Source organism: Fringilla coelebs (genome assembly GCF_963513975.1).
Source record: "Fringilla coelebs genome assembly, chromosome: 6".
Classification (NCBI taxonomy): domain Eukaryota; kingdom Metazoa; phylum Chordata; class Aves; order Passeriformes; family Fringillidae; genus Fringilla; species Fringilla coelebs.
This window is the reverse complement of record NC_140034.1, coordinates 63,073,857-63,095,538: the sequence shown is the minus strand read 5'-3', so window position 1 is coordinate 63,095,538 and position 21,682 is coordinate 63,073,857. Positions and strand designations below refer to the sequence as shown.

General features: G+C 43.0%; 1 long non-coding RNA gene across 1 annotated transcript; it reads right to left on the bottom strand.

Moving 5' to 3' along the window:
- Positions 1-4,940: 4,940 nt before the first annotated feature.
- On the bottom strand, positions 4,941-16,891 carry LOC311154530. The gene is made up of 4 exons (XR_014616210.1): positions 16,700-16,891; positions 14,715-14,939; positions 6,058-6,449; positions 4,941-4,999 (listed from the first exon to the last, which is right to left on the bottom strand). It is a non-coding gene; the product is annotated as an uncharacterized lncRNA (long non-coding RNA).
- Positions 16,892-21,682: the final 4,791 nt, after the last annotated feature.

Sequence of the window (21,682 nt, the reverse complement as noted above, 5' to 3'; positions counted from 1 at the left end):
ATATATTTGAATAGTTGGATTGCTATTTTTATCTTCTTTATATTTATATTATTTTAAGATAACCCCAGCCAATAACCTAATAAAATCCAAACATTCCACAATTTATTTTAAACTACAATTTCACGTTTCTATATTGACAATCTATGTTTATATGTCTCTGTATAGAAATATATCATCTTACTGGCCTTTTTGCAGTCTATTCCACCGGCTGGAGAGGGGCAGGGCGCTGACGCGGGCTCTGCAATACCACTCTCTGTCCACAAGGCGGCAGACTAACCGGGGACGAGGCCTTCGAGTTGCCCGCCCTTTTCGCCGCCACATTGAGAAGGTCAAGCGAGTCCGCGACATCGGCGACCCGCCACTCCCAACAGGGCGGCCGCGACAGGACCCGCAGCAGAGATAGGCGTTTTCGCAGATGCCTGTCGGAAACCTGCCGAAATACGCCCGCCCGCCGCGCCGCTGACCGCACAGCCCGCGTCCGCGGCACTCAAAACGCCACAGAAAATCCCACCGGCGCCGCCGTGGCGTCGGGTTTCCGTACAGGCAGTTCGGTTAAACGGACCGGGGGCCTTCGATTTGCCCGCCCTTTTCGCCGCCACATTGAGAAGGTCAAGCGAGTCCGCGACATCGGCGACCTGCCACTCCCAAGATGGCGGCCGCGACAGGACCCGCAGCAGAGATAGGCGTTTTCGCAGATGCCTGTCGGAAACCCGCCGAAATACGCCCGCCCGCCGCGCCGCTGACCGCACAGCCCGCGTCCGCGGCACTCGAAACGCCGCAGAAAATCCCACCGGCGCCGCCGTGGCGTCGGGTTTCCGTACAGGCAGTTCGGTTAGACGGACCGGGGGCCTTCGATTTGCCCGCCCTTTTCGCCGCCATATCGAGAAGGTCAAGCGAGTCCGCGACACCCGCGGCATGCCACTCCCAACAGGGCGGCCTGGCGGCTGCCTGCCGCTGCGCCGCTGCAGTACCGCGCTCTGCCCACAGGGTGGCAGCACTGCCGCACACCCCAGGCGGGGGCAGCGGGCAGGGAAGGCGGCAAAAAAGAACGGGGGCGAGCCCCGCCAAAAACTCCTCCGAAATAAATGCCAAAAAACAACCCCGAAAAAACAAGTCCTCTGCCTCTAACCCAACAGGATTAAAAAACAAAAACAACAACAACAACAAAAAAACAAAACCCAAAAAAAACCCCAAAACCACCTGACAATATCTTTTAAAAAATATTGAAATAGTTTTAAATTTTTTTTCAAAATATTCTTTCATATTCATATTCAGATGTAAAATGAATATTGATCTCTATTCATGTATACACTTCTATTTCTAAATAAATTCATATTCTATATTACATCTATTGCTATTACTTCCGTTCATTTATATATCTTTATAGATTGATTATATATTTCTGGTTTAGATTTTTACTTCTGTAACACTTCTATTATTTAAAATAAATCTCCTGCCTCTACCCCCAACAAAGCTGAGAAAAACCCACAACCTTTCTTTTAAACAATATTTAAATAGACTTTATTTTTATCATTTTTCATACTTATATTCCCATTTCTATTTATAATGTATATTGTTGTCTAATATTTATACCTTTGTAATTGTAAATTTCAATTATATATAAATTTATATCCTATTTTACATGTATTCCACTGCTTAGATTTATTTATACATTCTGTAACACTGACGTTATTTAGAATAGCCCCCCTGCATCTACCCCAGAAAAAGCCAAATAGAATTTCTTTGTTTTCAACTGTATTTAAATTTCTTAAAAAATTTTTACATATTTATACTCACAATGATATTTATAATTTCTATTGCCATTTAATGTTACTTATATTCTATATTACATCTCTTCATATTACTTACATATGTTTATATTTATATTTTAATTACAGTTATATATCTTTATCTATTTATTATACATTTCTATATTTAGATATACATTTCTAAAATACTTATATTATTTGAAATGAAAACCCTGCCTCACACCCAATAAAAACCAAAGACACCCCTTGATTTAAATCATATTTAAACTTTAAAAATTATTTTATTTCTCATCATTCTATTTAAAATTGTTATTTATTATACTTATCGATATTATATATATGAGATTACCTATTAATATAATAATAGATAGATCATTTTTCTATTAGATATTTCTTTTACTAATATTTATTTATATCAAGTATTTATAAGTATTGGTATACATATTATAAGTGTGAATTGACATTTTTATATTATCTATGAAAACCCAAACCTATAGCACAATAAAAACCAAAAAACCCCCAATTTATTTTAACTACATGGAAACATTTTATCTTTACAATCTATTTTTATATATTCCTGCATTTATATCATAGACTAAAATTTTCATCGATTACAATGTTACAATAATACATTACACTATAGGTTTATATATTTATCTATTTGTTTTCTATATTTATGTTCACCACTATCATTTTATATTTATTTTTAAGTTTATAGTTGTTTTTATTTTAAACTATGGATCAAACCATACAAGATCACTTACCTAGCAAATCAGGACCACAGAAACGCTGCCCCTCGGTCAGCACCGGTGCGCAGCGCGCGCTCATCCCGTCGCAGCGTATCCAAACAAAACCCGTTTCTATTGCTAGCAGAACAGAGATCCCACAACATTTAACCCTGCTAAAAACTCAAAGAGCCCCAACTAGAAATGAAATTTAAAACCCCCACTAGAACTGGCCCAAAACCTCTACACATCCTAATCCTAAACTTCCTCCTAAACCAGTATCTCAAAAACAGAAAAAACTCAAAATACACACTGAAAATGAAATAACTGCCAATAAAAACAAACACCCAAAAAAACCCCCCAAACAAACAAACAAACAAAAAAAAACCAAAACAAAAAACAACAAAAAAAACCACCCCAAAAACCAAACCAACTCAGTCAATTCAAAACTGCACTACTGACTCTAAACATTACTACAAAAAGCCCCCAAAGCTCTACCTGTATGCTAACTCACAAGTAATAACCAATCATCTATAAAAGTTCTCAGAAATTTAAAAAAAATCATTAAAAGCATAAAAATTAAAAATCTAAACTATTAAAATACTAAAAAATATCACTACCCAAATTAAAAAAATATTGCCTATAAAAACCCAACATAGAAATGCCCGTCCCCAAAAATAAAACCAAAAAAACTCGTCCAACACAAATAAATCGGAACTTGGGAACACTAAAACCATCACGTTCGAGAAGCACACCATAGCCCTTAGCATACACCATCTACAAACAACATAAAACAATACAGTCATTTCTTAAAAACCACCCTAAATCCGCTACAGTAAAAAAAACCCTTTCAAAAATTAAAAACTGCATCTAACAAAAGCCATCTAATCAATTACCACCCAAAACTCCAGCACCCGAGCCAGCCCTACCAAATCTCTACGTTTACACACGCAATCAACAACACCAAAATCCCAGTAATACGTACCAGAAATCTATTACAGAAACCTACTGAAATTAATCCTACCTCAAATACAAACCAAGCCATCCATAAAGTCAGCTTCACTCAAAAAACAAATTGCACAGAGTTCATAATACCAAAGTAGAAAATAACACAGCATACACCACCAATGAATATATTATTGAAGGAAATGAAAAATCGCCACTTTTTTTTTTTATTTTTATACTAACTTCTTTTATTAGCTAGAACAAAAGATTTTGCCAGGACTGTAAGAACTTCTTCTTCTCCTCCTTCCTCTTCTTCTGAAATATCCCATCTCATTCCCAAATTCCTTACAACTTCTGAGTTTAAATCCAAGCAAAACTCGTGCGTTGGATGCTCCTGTCAGATTCTCCATGTGACTCCACATTTTCTTACACCTTCAGTCTTCATGCTGTCCTGCCAGGATGAGTTTCACAGATGAATTGGCACCTGTGAAGAGAGGATTTCCTTCCCCTGCTGCCATAATGACAGAATTTCTGGGACAGAAATTTTACAGGATGTCACTCCACAGAGAATACCTAATTCCGTATCACTTGGCAGTTCAGCTCCTCCACATCACAAAGCTAAGCTAGGACAAGCCAGCCTCGGGCTTCACGAATGGCAAGGCAATAGGAGACGCTCTGAGGACACGCCTCAATAATATCATTACAATTTCCACATCAAGTAAGAGCAGGGATGGCACAGGATGCAGACTCTTTCCTCTCCCATGCTAGAAGCCCTCCAGGCCACAGTAGATGCTAGGGGTCTGTGTACAGGAGTTTTGAAAGGGAAGATGCTTAATTCTGCTAGCGAAGGCTAATAGAGGCCCTTTAAATAACAAACAGGTTTGTAAAGGTGCAGGTTGTCTCTGTCCCCACGCTGAGCCAGCCGGAGCCCTATGGCCACGGCCAATGGTGCCTTGGCTCTGGGCTAACCCCTTGTCACACCTTCTCCACCAGGCCAAGTGGCACCAATTCCCTGTGCTGCCTGAAACAGTCCCTGTCACCCCGGCCAGCCTTTATGCCCTCAACATCCCTTGTGCTGGAGATCCAAGGCACACTGCAGGACACCTTTTAGGCAGTGTAAGTGTAGCTTAGAGACAGCACAGTCCCTGGTCCTGCTATTCTCAGCTCTGCTGGGCAAGGATTCACAGCCCATGGACTCCTTCTTTAAGCAGGACACTTTAAAGCCCTGGCAGCAGCAGCAGCAGCGGCAGCAGCAGCAGCCGCCAGGATTCCTAGACCCTTCCTGCCCTTGTCACCCCCTGCTCCTGGCCGTGTAATCCAGTGGGCTGGGGGTGATTGGCCACTAGCGAAGGATTTAATGCCATGGCAATTACACCTCGCAGATCAGACTGGGGCCTGATGACACAGAGCTAAGAATGCCTGTGGCAAACATCAGCCTGTATGGCTTCAGGCTGCTGCAAGCGAGAAGGGATTTCCCTGTGCCACATAATATGTGCTCTTACCTTCTCCAGAATGAAGAGCTGCAGAGCCTTTAGGAGGAGGAAAGGATTTTGAAGACTCCTGCTAAGAAGAAAAGATATCTGAGGGAAAAGGAAATGATATCCAATACCCCTAAAAATCACATAGGAGTAGGGCGCAGAAATACTTTTATGGGCGTGACAGTTTGAGAAAGAAATAAGTGCAAAGGGTGTAGAAAGAAATAAATTCTAGATTTGATGTGTAGGGATGAATAGGATCTGTAGGACTTGTGTCAAAGTTTGTGTGGTCTCTGTGTGAACATGTGTGGAATGGGGATAGCTCAGCTCGGGTGACAGATCTGGAGGAACAGCAAAGCAACCTGGCCGAGGGGAAGGTGACCCTGGCCAGGAGACAGGGGATGGAACAAGGTTGTTTTTAAGGTCCCTTCCAACCCAAACCATTCTATGGTGTGACGAAACTGGGGAGTTGTAAGGGAGAAGAAAGAGGAATTCCTTTGCAAGGATAATTTTTTGCCTCTCTAGTAGCAGGCTTTTATTGGAAGGATTGTTTTGCTCTTACACTGACCTTGGCTGAAGGCGCTTCACCGCGCAGAGAGTGGTAACAGCCTGGTGCACACGTTGTTCTTGGGCAGATCACACAGAGCTAGAGGGCAAAAGCCCCCAGTAGTTCTGTGACAGGAGCAGATACTCCTCCCCACTTTTGGAAATATCCATTAGGGATTTTTCCAGCAGATGGCAACAGCAGACCGGTTTGTACTGCAAGGCCAGCCTTTGCAGGCTGCCTAAAACCTGGCTGGGCTCTACCCAAAGCATCTTTCAGGTCTGCTACTCCTGCTCCTGGTATTGAGCCTACCTGGTACCTCAGGGCATGGTTACTGTAAAATAGAATAAATCAGCGCTGCAGAAAACTGCACTACAAACTCTGGAGCTCTCGGTGTGTTTGCAGGGCTTAAAACACACCTGGTGTATTTTAAACAGATGGAAATGATGGCTCCCCCTGAATAAACATGATGTCATCTCTCCTAGATGCCTTTTTTGAAAAATAATAATTCAAGGGGTGATCAGAATGGGAGCACAGACAAACACAAAGAATAAAATATAGAGCGTTTGATGTTTTATCTAAAGCTGTGTGTTCCCTACCATGCCTGGAAGCTGGATTGATGGACCAAACTTTTCAGGGCATTCTTGTCATTGCTTCTGAGCCATCTTCACCAGCTGCTCTTGGGAAGTGTTTGTATTGCCTTGGAAAGGTGATTACCCTGCTGGAAACTGCAGGCTGAGCCCAGCCTCTGGAGGAAGGAGCTGTGCCGCAGATCCCCTCCCGAAGGCGCTGCGGACGCCGATACCCGCGGGAGGATCGGGGGCACTCCGAGCTCCACCTGTCTCTGCCCAGGCCCCGGGGAAGATGTGGGAGTTATTTTTCAGAATCACGGCCCCGGCCATCCTCACCTCCATCAAAATTTTGAGAGTGCTATTGTTTTTAATAAAGAGCAACACGGCTCTGCCATTTGCAAATTACAATACGAGTGAACCTGGAAGACAAAACACAAGATAAATTTACACGTGGACGTTCACATCTTTTTCTCCAAAATGCAATCAACGTGTAGCTTTTCCCTTAAGCTGAAGTATGGACCAAATTCATAGAATCATTCAGGTCAGAAAAGACCTTCAGGCAGTGAAAACAGGCAATTAGGTGTGGTGTGAAGCTTGGGGAGCACTGAAGAGGCTGTAAAAGTCAACTGATATTCTTTGGAAATTACAAAAAAAATGGAAGTAATTAATTAACAATGTATCCCCTGCAGAAATGACACAAGAGATGGCTTGCAGGGGAGATGCCTGAAAGCCAAAGCTGAGCTTCAGTGGCGTCTAAGGTGGAAATTTTGCAGAGTGCCTGTAGACAAGTTTGTTTTCACTGTGATCAGTGAGCAGTGACCACCCCAGAGCAGGGGGTGTTGTGGCTCACAAGACCTGGCTGTATGCCAGTGGTGTGGAAAAGGGTGATCCTGGTTGACATTACTGCTGTGTTTGCTAAAGGGAGGAGCTGCTCAGTCCTTGTCACTTCACTGATGGTCCCAGTTGTGGTGCAGGTGAATGGCACCACTTGGCCGTGTTTCACCTCCTTGGTTATTTTCTGTGCAGGGAACTGCAATGCCATTGCAACTTTTCTGCTCTCACATAATTCTTTGAGAAAAAAAAACCAGTATGTTGAAGGGGAAACTGCCTTGTCCCTGTCCCAAAATCCTTTATCACTTGTGGTAAACCCAGGGCACACTCCCTGCACGTGTTATCTTCACGGTAACACTGTTTACAAGTGCTGTGAATAAACCCAAATCCAACTGAGAAAGTTCCTCTTTGCTCACATTTCAATACAAGGCTGGAACTATCACCTTGCAAAGAACTTTCCTCTTCCAGTGGTAGATGCCAAAGAAAAACGCCAGCCTATGAATGCCTGCCACACTACAGAACACAAAGGTGCTGCTGCTTTCAATGGGTTGGGCCGAGCGCTTTTCTGTTCTTCCTTTGCCTTTCTAATGGGAAGGACTGTGAGACATCTTTGAACTACCTACAGATACAAAAGATTTAGTAAACCAGTATTCTTTATCCCATTTCTCTTAAGGGTTTGTCCTGACAGATGCCTTCTTCCTCCGGAGGTGTAGACCACAGTTTGGTCCTATTTTTCCCCCAACTTCTTTTCCCCCTTTAGCTCCTGAAGCATTTCACACCATAATGGGCAAAGGCCCAGCAGTAATTAAACTGACTGAACACTGCAAATGTAGGCAAAAGAAAAGGCTGGGAGTGACTCTTGTTCTCCAAGCTGGCACTGCCAGTTCCTGAGGTCCCAGTCAGGACAGCCCATGTTTCTGAGAGTACCTGTACGCGCGTGTGTGCAGACCTTGGGTACTGCTGCAGCTTGGAGCTGCAGGCTCAGAGCTCACACCGAGCTCCTGAATCCTCCAGGACTAACCCACCTCTCCCTGCTGCTCTCTGGTTGTGCCTGTGGAGCAGGGAGGGAAGGAGAGGCACACAGGTTAACACAGTGGCAGTGCACAAGCTGCCAGGTATCACCCATCTGACCTGCACCAAAGAGGAAAGCTTATTTTTCAAAACTCTCCATCATGCCATACAAAACACTGAATCCTTCCAAATCTGGAAGGCATAGCCTGGCATGATGCCTCCCAGGTCATGTCTTACATAAGAGTTCTTTTTCTCCTGCACAATGGTCTATAATCCTACTCTTAGAGATATTCACTAAGCGACCTTAAATCATGACAGCCAGGCCTCTGCATGACTGTGCTTAACTCCTGCTTAGCTCAGGGCAGCTCCCCATTGCTCAGGCTTCAGAAACCACTGAAACTCCCATCTTTTCCTGGTGGCTGCCTGCTTGCAGCTGCCCTCCTCTCACCAATGGGGTCACCTGCCAGGCTCTCCAGTGCACAGGGCACAGCAGCCTCCCAGGGGAGTATTTGCCTGGTGGAGAGGTGATTGAAAGCCTGGGGAACAAAAAGCTCAGTGATACTGTGGCTCTGAAGGTGCAAGAATCATGACCTGGAGAAGGTCACCTGGTTCATGCTGAGCACGGTCTCTGGTCACTTCACTGAGTGTTCAGCTGGAGAGATCCATTTCCATGCGCTGGGCTTGGTCCATCTCCATCCCTGCTGTGAGGAGGTGTTCTGGGGGGATGCCACTGCCTGCTCAGCAGAGACTTCACACACTGCCATCAGCAGGGGAAGCCTTTGAGGCCACACCAGCCTGGTAGAGAGTGAGTGAGCCATTCTGACAGTGTTAACATCACCACTGATGAACCCTCAGCTTGAATCCCAAATTTCACCAGAGCAGTTCTTCCCAAATTTTCTGCTAACAGCTGTACAGTACAGCTCCTCTGCTGTTTCCCAGCTAGAGATGTGTGCCAGCACAGAAATATCAGTGTATTTTTTTCCTCAACACCTATCTGATAAAGACTTTTTGGCTGTAATATTGACATTGTTGTGACTATTAAGTCATTGGAGACTCATCTATGCTAAAATAAAATAAAATAAAATAAAATAAAATAAAATAAAATAAAATAAAATAAAATAAAATAAAACAAAACAAAACAAAACCCCTACCTTTAGGCACCAAATTCTCCAACACCAAAGCAAGTGTTTTACTGCTGCGTACTTGGGCATACCGGGCAGCTTATTTTCATTCAGAAAAATGAAATAAGCTTTCCCAGTAGAAAAACCCTCTGCAGCAGCAGAGGATATGCTAGCACTAGTGTAATTAGAGAGGTCAGGAATCAGATAACACCACCAACATCGCTTTATCTTTATGAACTGAAAAAAGAACCCCAACAGTTAAGTAAATGCCTTAAAAAAGTTAAAGCTGCTGAGGTTAATGCATTGTGGGGGTTGAGTGAGCTTTGTTTGTGTGGTAAATTTATTTGCCAGTTAAGCATGAGTGCAGCAAACCATGATGTTTGTCTGGAATTCATGACTATTCAGTTATGGGCAGCTCTAAGAACCAGACTGAGTTAGGACACAGCACATGGTAATATAATTTGTTGGAATAAGCCTGTCTGCTGTAGAAAAACGTTTTGAAAGATTTTAGATGTTTGGGTAAAGAGCTGGCAAAGACTGCAATCCAATTCCCATCATGAGGTAACCTATCATCAAACATTGGCTCCCAAAACAAAATCTGGCAGATCTGAAGTTTACCACATTATGTCTCCCAATCTGCTTTCGTAGCCTTTCTCTTCCTCAGTCTCTGAGGCTGTTTTCCGTGTGATGCTGAGAAAACAGAACGCTTTGCCAGCGCGCTCCTTACTTTTGGTTATTTTTAAATCTCCACAAAAGCTCCCGCTTTCTTCTGTAGCCAATGCCTCTTGTTTATGGAAGCAGTTCCAATTTATTTTCTATAAGGAAAAAAATCTACTGCCTCGAAAGCGCTGCAAGTATCCACATTGTTCTCCTGCATTGTTTTCCTTATAAAAAAGGAATTCTTTGGAGCTGCAGAGGCATTGAGTCGCCTCCGCTCACTCTTTTTTAACCCCTCCCAGCTCTCAAATAGTGGCTTTCAAACAGTGACCTTTCCTTTTCGTGAAGGCCAGCTTGTTATTTTGGGTTGGATTTCCCTGCCGATTGTTCTGCGTTTCCTCCAGCGTTGCTCCGTGGCCAAGCTGCTGCTGCCGTTCCCGCTCCCAGTGGGATAACCAGGGTGACCACCACCCTGTGCTCCTCCCCCCAGCCCCGCTGCTCTTGGGGGCTTGGGTGCAACCACGGGGAGAGCCAGACCCCTGGCAGCCTTTCCCATCTTTCACATGGATGGCCCAAAACCATCACCTTCTGATAACAGCCACAAATGATAAAATCCTGGCAGCAGCGGCTATTTGCACACGTGGCGGTGTAACCATCATTCAGACGCTCAGAAATGCAACAGCAGCTTTCTAGAACTGCTCCCAAGGAACAGTGCCCATGGATGTCATAGGAAGACACACATAAAAACCTGACCCTTCCTGGTGAAACAGCTGATCCACTTCTCTGCATGGGAATAAACACCTGGTTTATATTCTGAGAGTAATTACTTGTCATCCCTGTATATTCTCTTTCTTGTAACAAGCTTTTCCTTAATATTACAAACCTCTTGGAAGGACAGGCAGAACCCATCCCTTTTCTCATAGTACCTCTGCAGGATCAGAGGTCACGACAAAATGCTGAACCCACAAGCAAAAAGCATGAGACACAAGTAGGATTCAGGGTGAGCCTTGAAATCAGTCAAAACCTCTAATATAATCTTTAAACAGAATCTTGGCTACCTGAAGCAGAGTGGTGCAAAGTCCACCCACTCCAGGCTTTTTTTTTTGAAACAGTCAAGATGTAAAATACAGATTCACTGTGCTGAAGGATCTCATCTCGATTTCTAGATGCTGACACTGAGCCTGGCAACAAGTCCTGTCAAAAATAAACTGGGACATCTCAAATACACTCAGCAGAAAAACATGTACATCTTGATTCCTTGAGGACTGCTGCAGGCCTAGGAATCCGGAGCTCTGAGCAGACAGGCTTTGTTTTAGGAGCAACATGTTCTGCTGCATTCGTAAGAAAATGTTCTCAGAAATTTCAGCTCACCAAGAGTTTGAAAGCTCCATGTCTTGGTCTGATCTCGGGAAGTAACCTGAGTGTGAAGAGATGAGGTTTCTTGGTGTCTTGTGAACTTGAAGCGCTGCTTTTCAGCCAAAGCCCATCTAGACCCTGCCCTCAACTTGCATGTACAAGGCACAGAGACAACAAGTGGAGTTTTCTAAATACTCATTTAATTTTCAAGTCGTTTATATTTCAGAATTCAAATTGAGACAAATTGTATTCCTTTACCCAAAATATTTGTAAAACTTTTCGCTTCTGTTTCTTTCCCAGTAATAGTTTCCATCTGCCACTGACTGCATGGAAAACTTCAATGTCAAAATTTTAAGAAATGCTTAGTATTTTTACATCTATTTAGCAATCTTACAATCTTCAGATAAAGGAGAAAAAAAAGATGATTCTAATATAATCTTTTGCCTTGTACTTATTTCATTGAGAGGTGTGATAGGAAGCTGAGATCCTGTGCTAGCCAAACTTTTAATGCACTACACTAACAATATAGGTAAAGCCTTGAATAACTGGAAAAATAAAATAAGTGGGAACAAAAAGGAGAAAATTACCCTCCCACCAAACCCTTCAACATTGGCAAATACCTACTGTGTTCAGAAAACAGAGTGTGAGACGGAAGGAAGATGACAAAAAGGAGAAAAAACAACATCTAAAATTTGAAAATGTTTCCTGAAGAGCGAGACAAGATGAAAATTTAAACTTAAGGAAAATATTTTGGTGCACCAAATACTTTTCATACAAGTCTCTGTTTTGCAGGATAAATGTTTAAGACACAAATGTTGGCCATCTGTAACAGCAGCAGTTGAGTGAGGCAGCAAGATGGAAAAGGTGTTGTGGCAAATTGCCTTGCCTCCCTCTGGAGTGCTGCACTGCAATGAGCTGGCCACGATCCCAGAAGCAGCAATGCCATATTTGTGTTGTGAGAAATGCAAGGTGCTCAGGCCTGGGAAAAGATCTCTTCTTGTGTCCACACTGTCTGTTCCAGAACTGCTTCAATACCACACTTTATGCTCACTGCATCCAGAGTGAAACATTTCCTCATCTCTATTTCTGCTTATAGGGAAACGACTTTTTCCTCCTTGTGAGTATTTGGGCTACAAATGCAGCAATGAATATGCTACCTAGTAGAAAAAAGGGAAATAAATATGTATAAGTGGCTCTCCTGCTATTTGTGTGGGCTTGCGTGTGCCTGAGCACAGGCAAACATAAATACACACATATCTTATGCCTACAGAATATTTGTGTGTGTTCAGTGGCTCAGTTCCAGCGCAAACTACAAACACCCATGCTCATTATAGGAAAATGTGTAGTTCTTACTTGAAAACTCTCTGAAATCTCTAAAAACATAAAGGCACCTGCCTCACATGAAACATCTCCCCTGAGCTCGTTTTATCAAGCAGTGTTTATACTTGGAGTGTAGGTGACGCTGTTCACTTGAGACACCATTATCCAAAAGTCCTCCAAAGCTTATTCCAAACTATCTGAAAAAAAGTATTAACATCCTTCTTCAATCACTCTTTTAACCAGTTCCTAACACATCTCCTCACCCACTCATCGATCCCTCTCCCCAGAGCACTTCTATTCATCCCACTAATGAGAGGCAGATTGATTTCTATCATTTCACCTTCCACTGCCTTATTGATGCACGGCTCGTTCAGAGGGAGGACAGTCACACTGTGGTGACAGTGACAGAGAAGCTCAGTCAGATGACATGGATGCTCTGGGTTGAAAGGAAGGTGGGGCTATTCTGATTTACACAAATCTTTAATGGTGAGGACTTTTTGAGAGCTAAAGCTAAATTATAAACTGATCAGTTTCCTGGCAGCAGTCACCTTTGTTTTAAAATGAATGACTGTCTTTACAGAATCTGAGATTATCTGCTAAGTGATTACATACCTACACACATGGCAAAAGATTTGCACCTTCCCTGCACCCCCCTGTCAGTGCCAGTGTTGTTCCTAGGTGTGCAGCCACCTCCGTGGGCCCGCTCCAGACATGAGCTGTGAGGAATGCAGCTGTTGGCTTACAGGGAAAGTTAAGGAAGTGAGGTGAGGGGCATATCTTTCAAGCAGTTCAAAGACTGTTCAAACAGTTCTGCTGCTTCTGCCTGTCTCTCTCTCTTTTAATTTTTTTTCCACATTTAGGCTTTAGTGTCTCTCTCTTTTCCCAGGGATACATGTTAAAGGAAGTTCAACTGATCAGCAGGCTATATTCCATGTTATATCAGGCTCTTTCCATGCTATTCCAGCCTTACTTGAAGAGATGATGTATTTGATAGCTTTTAGCTAGGCTCCATCACTCCAGATTTCCCCCATTTTTCCACTTTGCACTTATGATTTGTGATGGGCAAATCTCAAAAGATTAGAAACTTGGCTTGGATAAGCAACCCTATGTTTGAAGTTTACATTCCAATTTTCAGCAATCAGGGTCGCTGCAACAAGTGTATGAATTACTTGCCTCAGATTCATGGGATTTGAATGGCCAAAGACTCTGGCATACTTTAGGAAGAGAAATAAGCTGTTAGCTGTATTTCCAGCTCACATAGCTACCTTGCCCCAGAATTAAACAGACCAAGGGGATTTATTGATATTCTTGCATTAGGGGACATAAGAGCTGAAGGCATCAGAGGATTGTTTGACTTTGGAGCAGGACTCAAACGCTGTATCCCATGTAAAGGCTTTACCCTTTGGATGCTCTGGCCAGACAAGGGGCAGGGGTAGAGATGAAAGCTGTGAATGCTTGTACAGGTGATGTCCTTTGAGAAAATAAAATGTGTGTACTCCCCAAATGCACCAGGGACTGCATGGCACCTATATTTTCCTCTGGGCTGCAGAGTGCACTCTTAGCTCACTCTCCCTGGAAGATTCTCTTGATGTTACTGTGAAAACCTGACCTGTTCTTCACTGACATTTGGCACCACTTTGGAATCAACTTTCCATAGAGATAGATCAACTACAAAATTGGCCTTGACTGTATTTTCTCACTGAGAATGCAGACAGGAGATGAAAATCAAAGTTTAATCCTGTTGCCTGAAGTAGCACAGCACAAGACAATGCCTATCTGGGATGCAGCATCTCTCTTTTTATTTATCTATTGTATGTCTCTGTCTGAGACAAGTAGGTTCTTGCTCGGTTTCCAAACAAAAGAGCATCACAGAAAATACCTCTGATGAACAAAACAAATGCATCTACTTTTTTTTTTTTGGTAAGGTTTTACATCAGCTAAAAAGAAATCTGGCTACAGACAACAGAAGGGTCTGACTAAAACAGGGTGGAGGGTTGATGGAATTTTGATTTGTCAAAAAAGTTCTCATGGGGGAGCTCTGAGGGTTATCAGCAGGAGACAAAGCAGTTCACAAGTTTTTTAGCTCAATTTTTGCAGACCTGAGAAGTCTAGCAGTAAGCATTTTGGGGCAGGAGCTGGGTAAACATGATGGATATTGGCCACAGGTATCTAAGGCAACACAAAGGAAACAATTTCTCTGGTGCCAGCAAAATGGGCACTGAGCTCTTTGGAAGGTCTGGCCTGAGAGAGTGGTACAATGAAAAAGAAAAAAAGGTTTCCTCAAATGGGCGGTACGAGGCTTGGGGAATGAATGTTTGTGGAGCACTCAGCCCCTGGTATGAAAAGGTGCTGTAAAAGTTCAAAGTATTATTGTTATGGCATACTTACTCAGCAAGGCAGGAATATCAAAGGCTTTCTTCTCCCAGCTGGCTCGGCCTTATCTCAAGGAACTGTTGGTGGGTGGTGATGGCTCTCAGGGACTGGTGATGACAGAGGAGTGAAGGCACTCACTTTCCTTGCAGAGCTGCTCTGGGCACCCTCCTGGTCCTGCCAAGGCTCCAGTTCCTCCGTGGTGCTTTTTGGTGTGCACACACCTCGTTCCCAGAGAAAAGCCTGGAATGAAAACACAGAGCTCTGACACCTGGCTAATGGAGGCACTCAGGCAAGGGCTTTCACTTGCCTGGGAAATAATTGATACAAATTGCTTCAGACATTCAAGGCTGCTGGTCCTCCTTCCCACAGGCTATTTTTAGGCCCAATTAGGCAGATGAAGTGACACGAGAATTAATTTGGGTACACTCAAATGTTTGGGCTTGCCTTTTTTTTTTTTAAACGCTTTTCTTTAGATATATGGCAAATTTCTGAATTACAAAAAGCAAATAAAGGGATTTTTTTCTTTCCCCCCTCCTCTACTAAGTGATGTTCAAGCACTGAAAGACTTGCTCACTGCAAAACCACTTAGGGCTGATTGCTGGGGAATTTCCTCTCAACACCTTAAACACAAAGCAAATAACAGAATACGAAATAACACATATTCTTGGCATCAGACTGCACGATAGCTCCTCCGGGTCTGTCGCAAAGCAAAGGCTACCAACCCACTCATCAGAAGATAAAATACAATTAAATAATTCATTATATAAATATTTTGGGTGGGGAGATATGAATCAGCTTATCTCTATTATTGTTATCATTATTATTAGCTGGTGTTTGCTAAGACAGAGATTTTCAAAGCCTCCTTTCACATTAAGGAGCCCAAATTCCAATGTTAAATCCCACCCTAAATTTTATGGTGATAGCTTTTGCAAGCTACCGGGGAACATAGGCAGGGAGGGAAGTATAACTGATGAGATAATATTCATGGCTGTTGTTAACCAGAATTTATGGACAAGCTATTCCTGTGCTATTTGAATATAATTCATACATTTAGGCTAAGGGGAGATCTATAAGTATTCTCCAGCAAAGCCCCAACCTGTGCAATGTTTTCCCAGAAAAGGAGCTGGTGTAACTACCGTGGAAAAGGTAAAACCTGACTGCTGGCCTCTGCAGTTATTGTGCTTTCACAAACCCTTCCAACACCTGAAAGCCTCCCAGTGCTCTGGAAGAGGCAGGCCATGAGCTGCCCTAGGTTCACAGCCGGGTGAAATGCTAGCGGTGCCCAAGCCACAGGAGTGCTGTCCCAGAACTCGGCAGGGCAGCTCTCTGCCTTTGCAGGCTGAGCTGGTGAGGAGCTCTGCCTCCCGAGCCCATTCCCGTGGGGGCTCAGCGTGTGGTGCGTGCTGGCCGTGCGAGGTGACGGCTCCCGTGCAGTGCTCAGCCTGCAGGACGTGCCTCCAACACCACTGGCTTTGTCCCCCACGGGAAGAGAGGTGGGGAAGCTGGTTTTGGCCTTTGCAACAGGCAGGCCTCACAGGATCAGCTGCCGCAGCAACTGGATGTGAGTGCCCTGATTTTGCCTGTGCCCTCCATAACCCCAGGCTGATACATGATGGAAGGTGGTCATGAAATGGCACCTGATTGTGAGACACAACCATCCCACCCCCAGGACTGCACTCTCTGCTGTAAGCACAGCACTAGGTGAGAGCATTCCAAATGGAACTGAGTGACAGGATTTCCTTGCTCTTACGTCACAGTCCCAACTTTTCACTGTGTCACGTCATAAGTACGAGAATTTGAGTCTGACTGCAGTTTACCTTCACATAAACTAAGCTTTAATAAGTATCTGATACTTAGACAAAACCCTTTAATACATCAGGAGAAACAAATGGTTTTTTTCTCTGTTATTAGTACCTTTTAGGATATCACACATATCTCTCCCCTAATTTCTTTCTGAAGGCAACACATACATAATTTTGAGTCTCGAGTTTTTTTCTCACCTGTATCTCCTAAGCATGTCTCAGCACTTGGATGGTTGGTGGCAGAGGAGTAATTAATACTTTCCAATAATAAATTATGAATCTGGGGAAGAAAAACTTAAAATATCATCAGCTTCTCAATATTGAACTGCTCCAAGATGCGTTTATTTTAGATAGTCCAGGCTGTAACCTTACCTCAAAATACTGAGTCATAAAAACTACTTACATGAACAGAAGTCCCAATTCATTGAAAAAACCTAAAGTCTTCATAAGGTCCTTGCCCTGTTTCCTCCCCTAAAAGGGTTTGTAGTTCCTGCCTCATCACCCACTTCTCTGGCTCACATTTAAGCACCATACTCACCTTTTTATCTCCACCCATGCTTTGCAGTGAATCTTACCATGGCATCCCTTTAAGCAGTACCAGCTGATGGTGCTGAGACCCACTAACTGAAAGATCTTCAGTCTGTAAAGAGCTAAAGAAAAAAGAACAAAACACAATACATGTTAGAAATATATTTTCAGAGACTTGAAGGAAACATTAGCAACTGCTTTCTACCAAGACAACGAGCCATGAGGAAAATACTGAGCTTCCAAAATGGCAAAAATTATGCTCTCACAGGCACAGCATCAAGGGAGATTTGTCCTCTGTCCTTGTCTGTAGCACAGATAATGGATTCTTCCAATCCCTGTCTCTCAGCAGCTTCATAGCAGGACATCCCTGCAAGGTCACTAAAAGCTGAATCTCACAGAGAAAAGTCAGTTCTCCACAGTCTTTCAAGAAATCTTTGCAAAAAGGGACAATGCAGCAGAGGAGGGAAAGGAAAACTGCTATAAATATCTGAAAGGGTCGAAATTAAAAGAAAGTTGGAGTTTATCCACAATATCTTTGTGTTGACACTAGATACGCATGCAGGAAAATTTTCCTGACTTTTCTAATAGAAATGACTCCGAAGGAGTAAATGCTTTGTTTCAGTCTCATTTTGTCATGCCCATAAACATTCCAGAGATGAAAGGTACCTGGCTGAATTCGGGTAAAAATAGATGGGATTTTGAAGAGCGGGAAGAAATGCCTGGGAAAAGTCACCTACATATGGTCTTAATCATGCCAATGGATAACCCCCACATTACCCTTTAAAAGGTCATCTGATAAACATCAACATTGGGCTTTTCTCACAAACCCAACACCTAAAATTGCTTCAGGCTACTGTAATATGGCATGAGAAGTTAAATTAGAAGCATATATTTGGTAATAGCACCTCTGAGAGGGAGTCTTCAAAAGCCTGTGCCCCCATTAAAGGATTAGAAGTCCAGCGCACATATCAGCAACTGCTCTCCATCCAAAGAGAAACAGAACAGGAGACAGAAATCAGCATTTTGTTCTGATTAGCTTCTTTGATTGATGTAATGTCTTAATTACCTTTTTTTTTAAAAACATTGCTGCAAGCTTGCCACTAAGGGAAGTACTATAAAGAATACCACTATGAAGCAGAGATTTCAAAGCTCTCCCTTATGTCTCGTGGGTCTGGTAGTGACCTTCCCAGAATATTTGGTGGTAAGACACACAGAATAAAGCAGTCTCCAACCAGCTGGTAGTCTTGGGTCCAATTGTTTTCAGGGGTACCCAATACCCAAGTTACAGACTTCGAGGTAAAATCATTCAAGAATAAGAATGGGATCATTAAATACTTCTGGAAATGTGCTAATTCTGTATGAAACAATGCAAGATATATTAAAAAAGAAGCAGGGATAATTAGTCAGTACATTCAAAAGCACTTCCTTGTTGTTTGGGCAAATTTCCCTTCTGGAAGCAAATCCATTCAATTTTCCCGGAGTGCCAACATTTTGAGGTTATCTGCCCCAAAGGCAAATAGATCAGATTGTCCAAGAAATAAGGATGAAGGCATAGGGCACACCCTAAAGACTGAAGACTGGCTGAGAAATTGGAGAGTTTAAGGGAAAAGAACTTCTCTGTCTCAAGGTCACTGATGGTTTTAGGATGTATTTAAATGGGGAAGAATACTCCTAACCACAGTTTTTTATAATTTTGGTTTTTCTCTTGCTCCTGACTCAAAGTTCAGGGCATCTCTCCATTTTCCAAGTTAGAGCTCTGAGTTATGCTCTGGCACTTGTGGGTTTTAAGAAAGCATAGATGGAAGGAAAATTTTGCTCCGATTTTGATAGCCTCTTGCGGCCAGTCAGAAAATCTTCTGCACATGGGTTTTCATAGGATTTCCTGTTTCATCCCAAATTCATCTTTTCAGTTCACAAATCAGGAAACAAAATTTCCTCAGTGCTGGCTGAACAATTCTTGCCCAAGAACTGGTGATCAGGCTCTGCACACCTTTTACCAGATTTCAGGATTTGTGGGGGGTACAGCCGTAATTTCTGAATCTGTCAGAGGTGAGCAAGGCATGACAGAACTGGCCTTGCCTTCAAACAGACACAGTGACTTTGAACTCCTAAATTTTCTCTCTCTAAAGTCCTAAGTTATCCTCATGGGTTTTCTCTCCTGGATTCATGAGAGCAGTAGAGTAGCTCAATTGAACTTTCTTTCCCACCTCCCACTGAAGAGGGACATTTCTGAGCCCATTTTTCCTAGTATTTCTGTGTTTAACAGGTCCCACCCCCACGGACTCCTATCTTAAGAGCATACAAGCAGGAGCAGGCTGCTGCAGCAGGAATCCAGAAGCTGGAGCTGTCAAACAGAGCCTTATTAGATACCAAAGGGGCTAATAAAAGAATGGGTGTTTGTTGTATTTCTGGCAGGGATGGTTGCTGAAAAGCCTGGAGAGGAGGATCCGAGACACCTCAGCCCCCAAGTTCCGATGGATGTATTTCTAGTTGATCAATCTCTCCGTCTTTGTGCCTGAGCTACTTCCCACTTCAGGCCTCTGACAGCTGGACAAAGCAGGGTTTGAGCCGTGCCTTGCTCTAAGTAAGTGTGGAGAGATGTTTTCAGTCTGACCTTGCCAAATCAGCCCCAGGCTTGGGGCTTTTGCTGAGGTCCAGGGAAGATTTTCCCACTGAATCGCAAGTGGCAAAAACGAATTCTGTCCAGAGCAATGTGCTGGAGTACTGAAGTGACAAGTGTTTGGGGAGACAGGAATCTACCTTATGCTCTGCAGAGCCTTTAGCTTCATAAAGCAGAGGAAAATACTTGGATATGTTCATTTGGTGGGGGTGGGGATTGTTAAAAGCTAATTATAATTTGAGAAACGGAATATATTTAAGCACACAGTGAACATATTCACGATTATCCTTCTATATTAAAGAGATAAAATTTAGCAAGAGCAAATGTGGGCTTTGTTTGGCTTTTTGTTCTCAAGTTCTCATATTTTCTTAAAGACCATCAGATAATGAGACATGGAAGCACACATACAGATATAACATGATGCAGCACCGAACAGAATATAACAACAGACAGGAAAAGCAAATCTTCCACATTAAAATACTTTTGTGCATTTTTCCTCTCTATTTTTTTTCTCCTGTTCTTAAAACAATAAAAAACCCAATTCAAATAATGGCAAACTCCCTTCAGGATTTCCATTCCATACAACAACAGTTCCCCTCCCTCACTTGTTACCCTGCTCTCTGTTTCTTCCCTCTAGTCAGAATTGTAGCTATGCTAAATAATTAAAACGTCACTGGCCTTTTCCTAATCACGTTTTACACCCAGGACTGTTTTATTTCATAGATTTCCCTGAGTATTTTTACTTTCCTGAGAAAATATTTTGCATGAGTGTGTCATATGTTAATGATAAATATAGTGGGTGATATTTCATAGAGTCAATAATGGGCCTTTTAAGATATTGCAGAGAATTTCTGTTCCGCTTTTAAATAGCAACTCTTCCATAATTATAATGATGACAACAACAACAACAACGATAATAATAATATTGTAAGTCCTTTACCCAGAGTACCGGCTTGTGTCAGAGATGGAGAGAGATTAATTAATCATATTCATGTCCTCCTTTCTCCACAGGAGTAGAAAAGGTGTGACAACAAATCATGCTTCAAGACTTGCTCTCTTCAGCCCTCTCTTCAGCTGTCCATAGTTCATATTTGGGAATAGAACAGAGCAAGCAGCCTTAGCTTGTACTGCTCAGTACCAGTCTGGCTCCACATTTCTGATTTCCTGGTAATGCTCAATCAGGCATGATTGCAAAGGGGAGCCTGAAATGAGTAAGAGAAAAATGAGATGTCAAATCTTGCATTTGCAGGATTTAGCAAAGTGTGTAAATAAGTTATGGCATTGATATCCTGACAGATTGCTCAGCCAGGGGACTGGAAATGGAAAATGAAAAGCCTATTGATTAAATAATTTTTAAATCTAACAGTGGTTTTAGTAGCTTAATACCCTCTTACACAGAATCAAAATTTTTCTCCCCTAGGCAAAGCCTCAACTTATACATATGCTCAAGTTCTCCACCTTAGCCAGTCAAGCCTTGTTTGCTTTACGCAGGGGGAAGCTGTGACGCTGATTTCAAGAACCGTGCCGTGTGCCAAAGGCCAAGAATCCCAGATTATCCTACAGAAGTCAGTTCCCAAACTCCCTCCCGGCATATTAAACAGCGACATGTTCAAACAGAGCAGTGCAAGGGAAAAGCCAAAGGAGCCCTTGTTGGCTGAGCACGCCCATAAATGTGCTTCCACCAGCTCCTGTGATCAGCTTTCCCAGCACAATCCTCCGCTGGCCCCCTGAGAGCTGGAATTGTACTGATGTCAGAAACCCACTGCCCCACACAGGGCTTCTTCACCAGATTTCTGTTAGGGGAGCAAGAAACTGCAGCCCTTTTTGGGACTTTTCTCTGCAGCAGATAACTGAGACCAACCTTCAGTAGGTGGAATGTGGGCTCAGAAGATGCAGGTTCCAGGTCCAGGCCTGTTGCTGACCTACTGAACAACACCAGACAGGTCACTTCATGCCTCTGTATAATGCACACAATGATACTGGGCTCCTCTGTGAAGTGCTTTGAGTCTCACTGGGAGAAAAAGTCTGTAAGC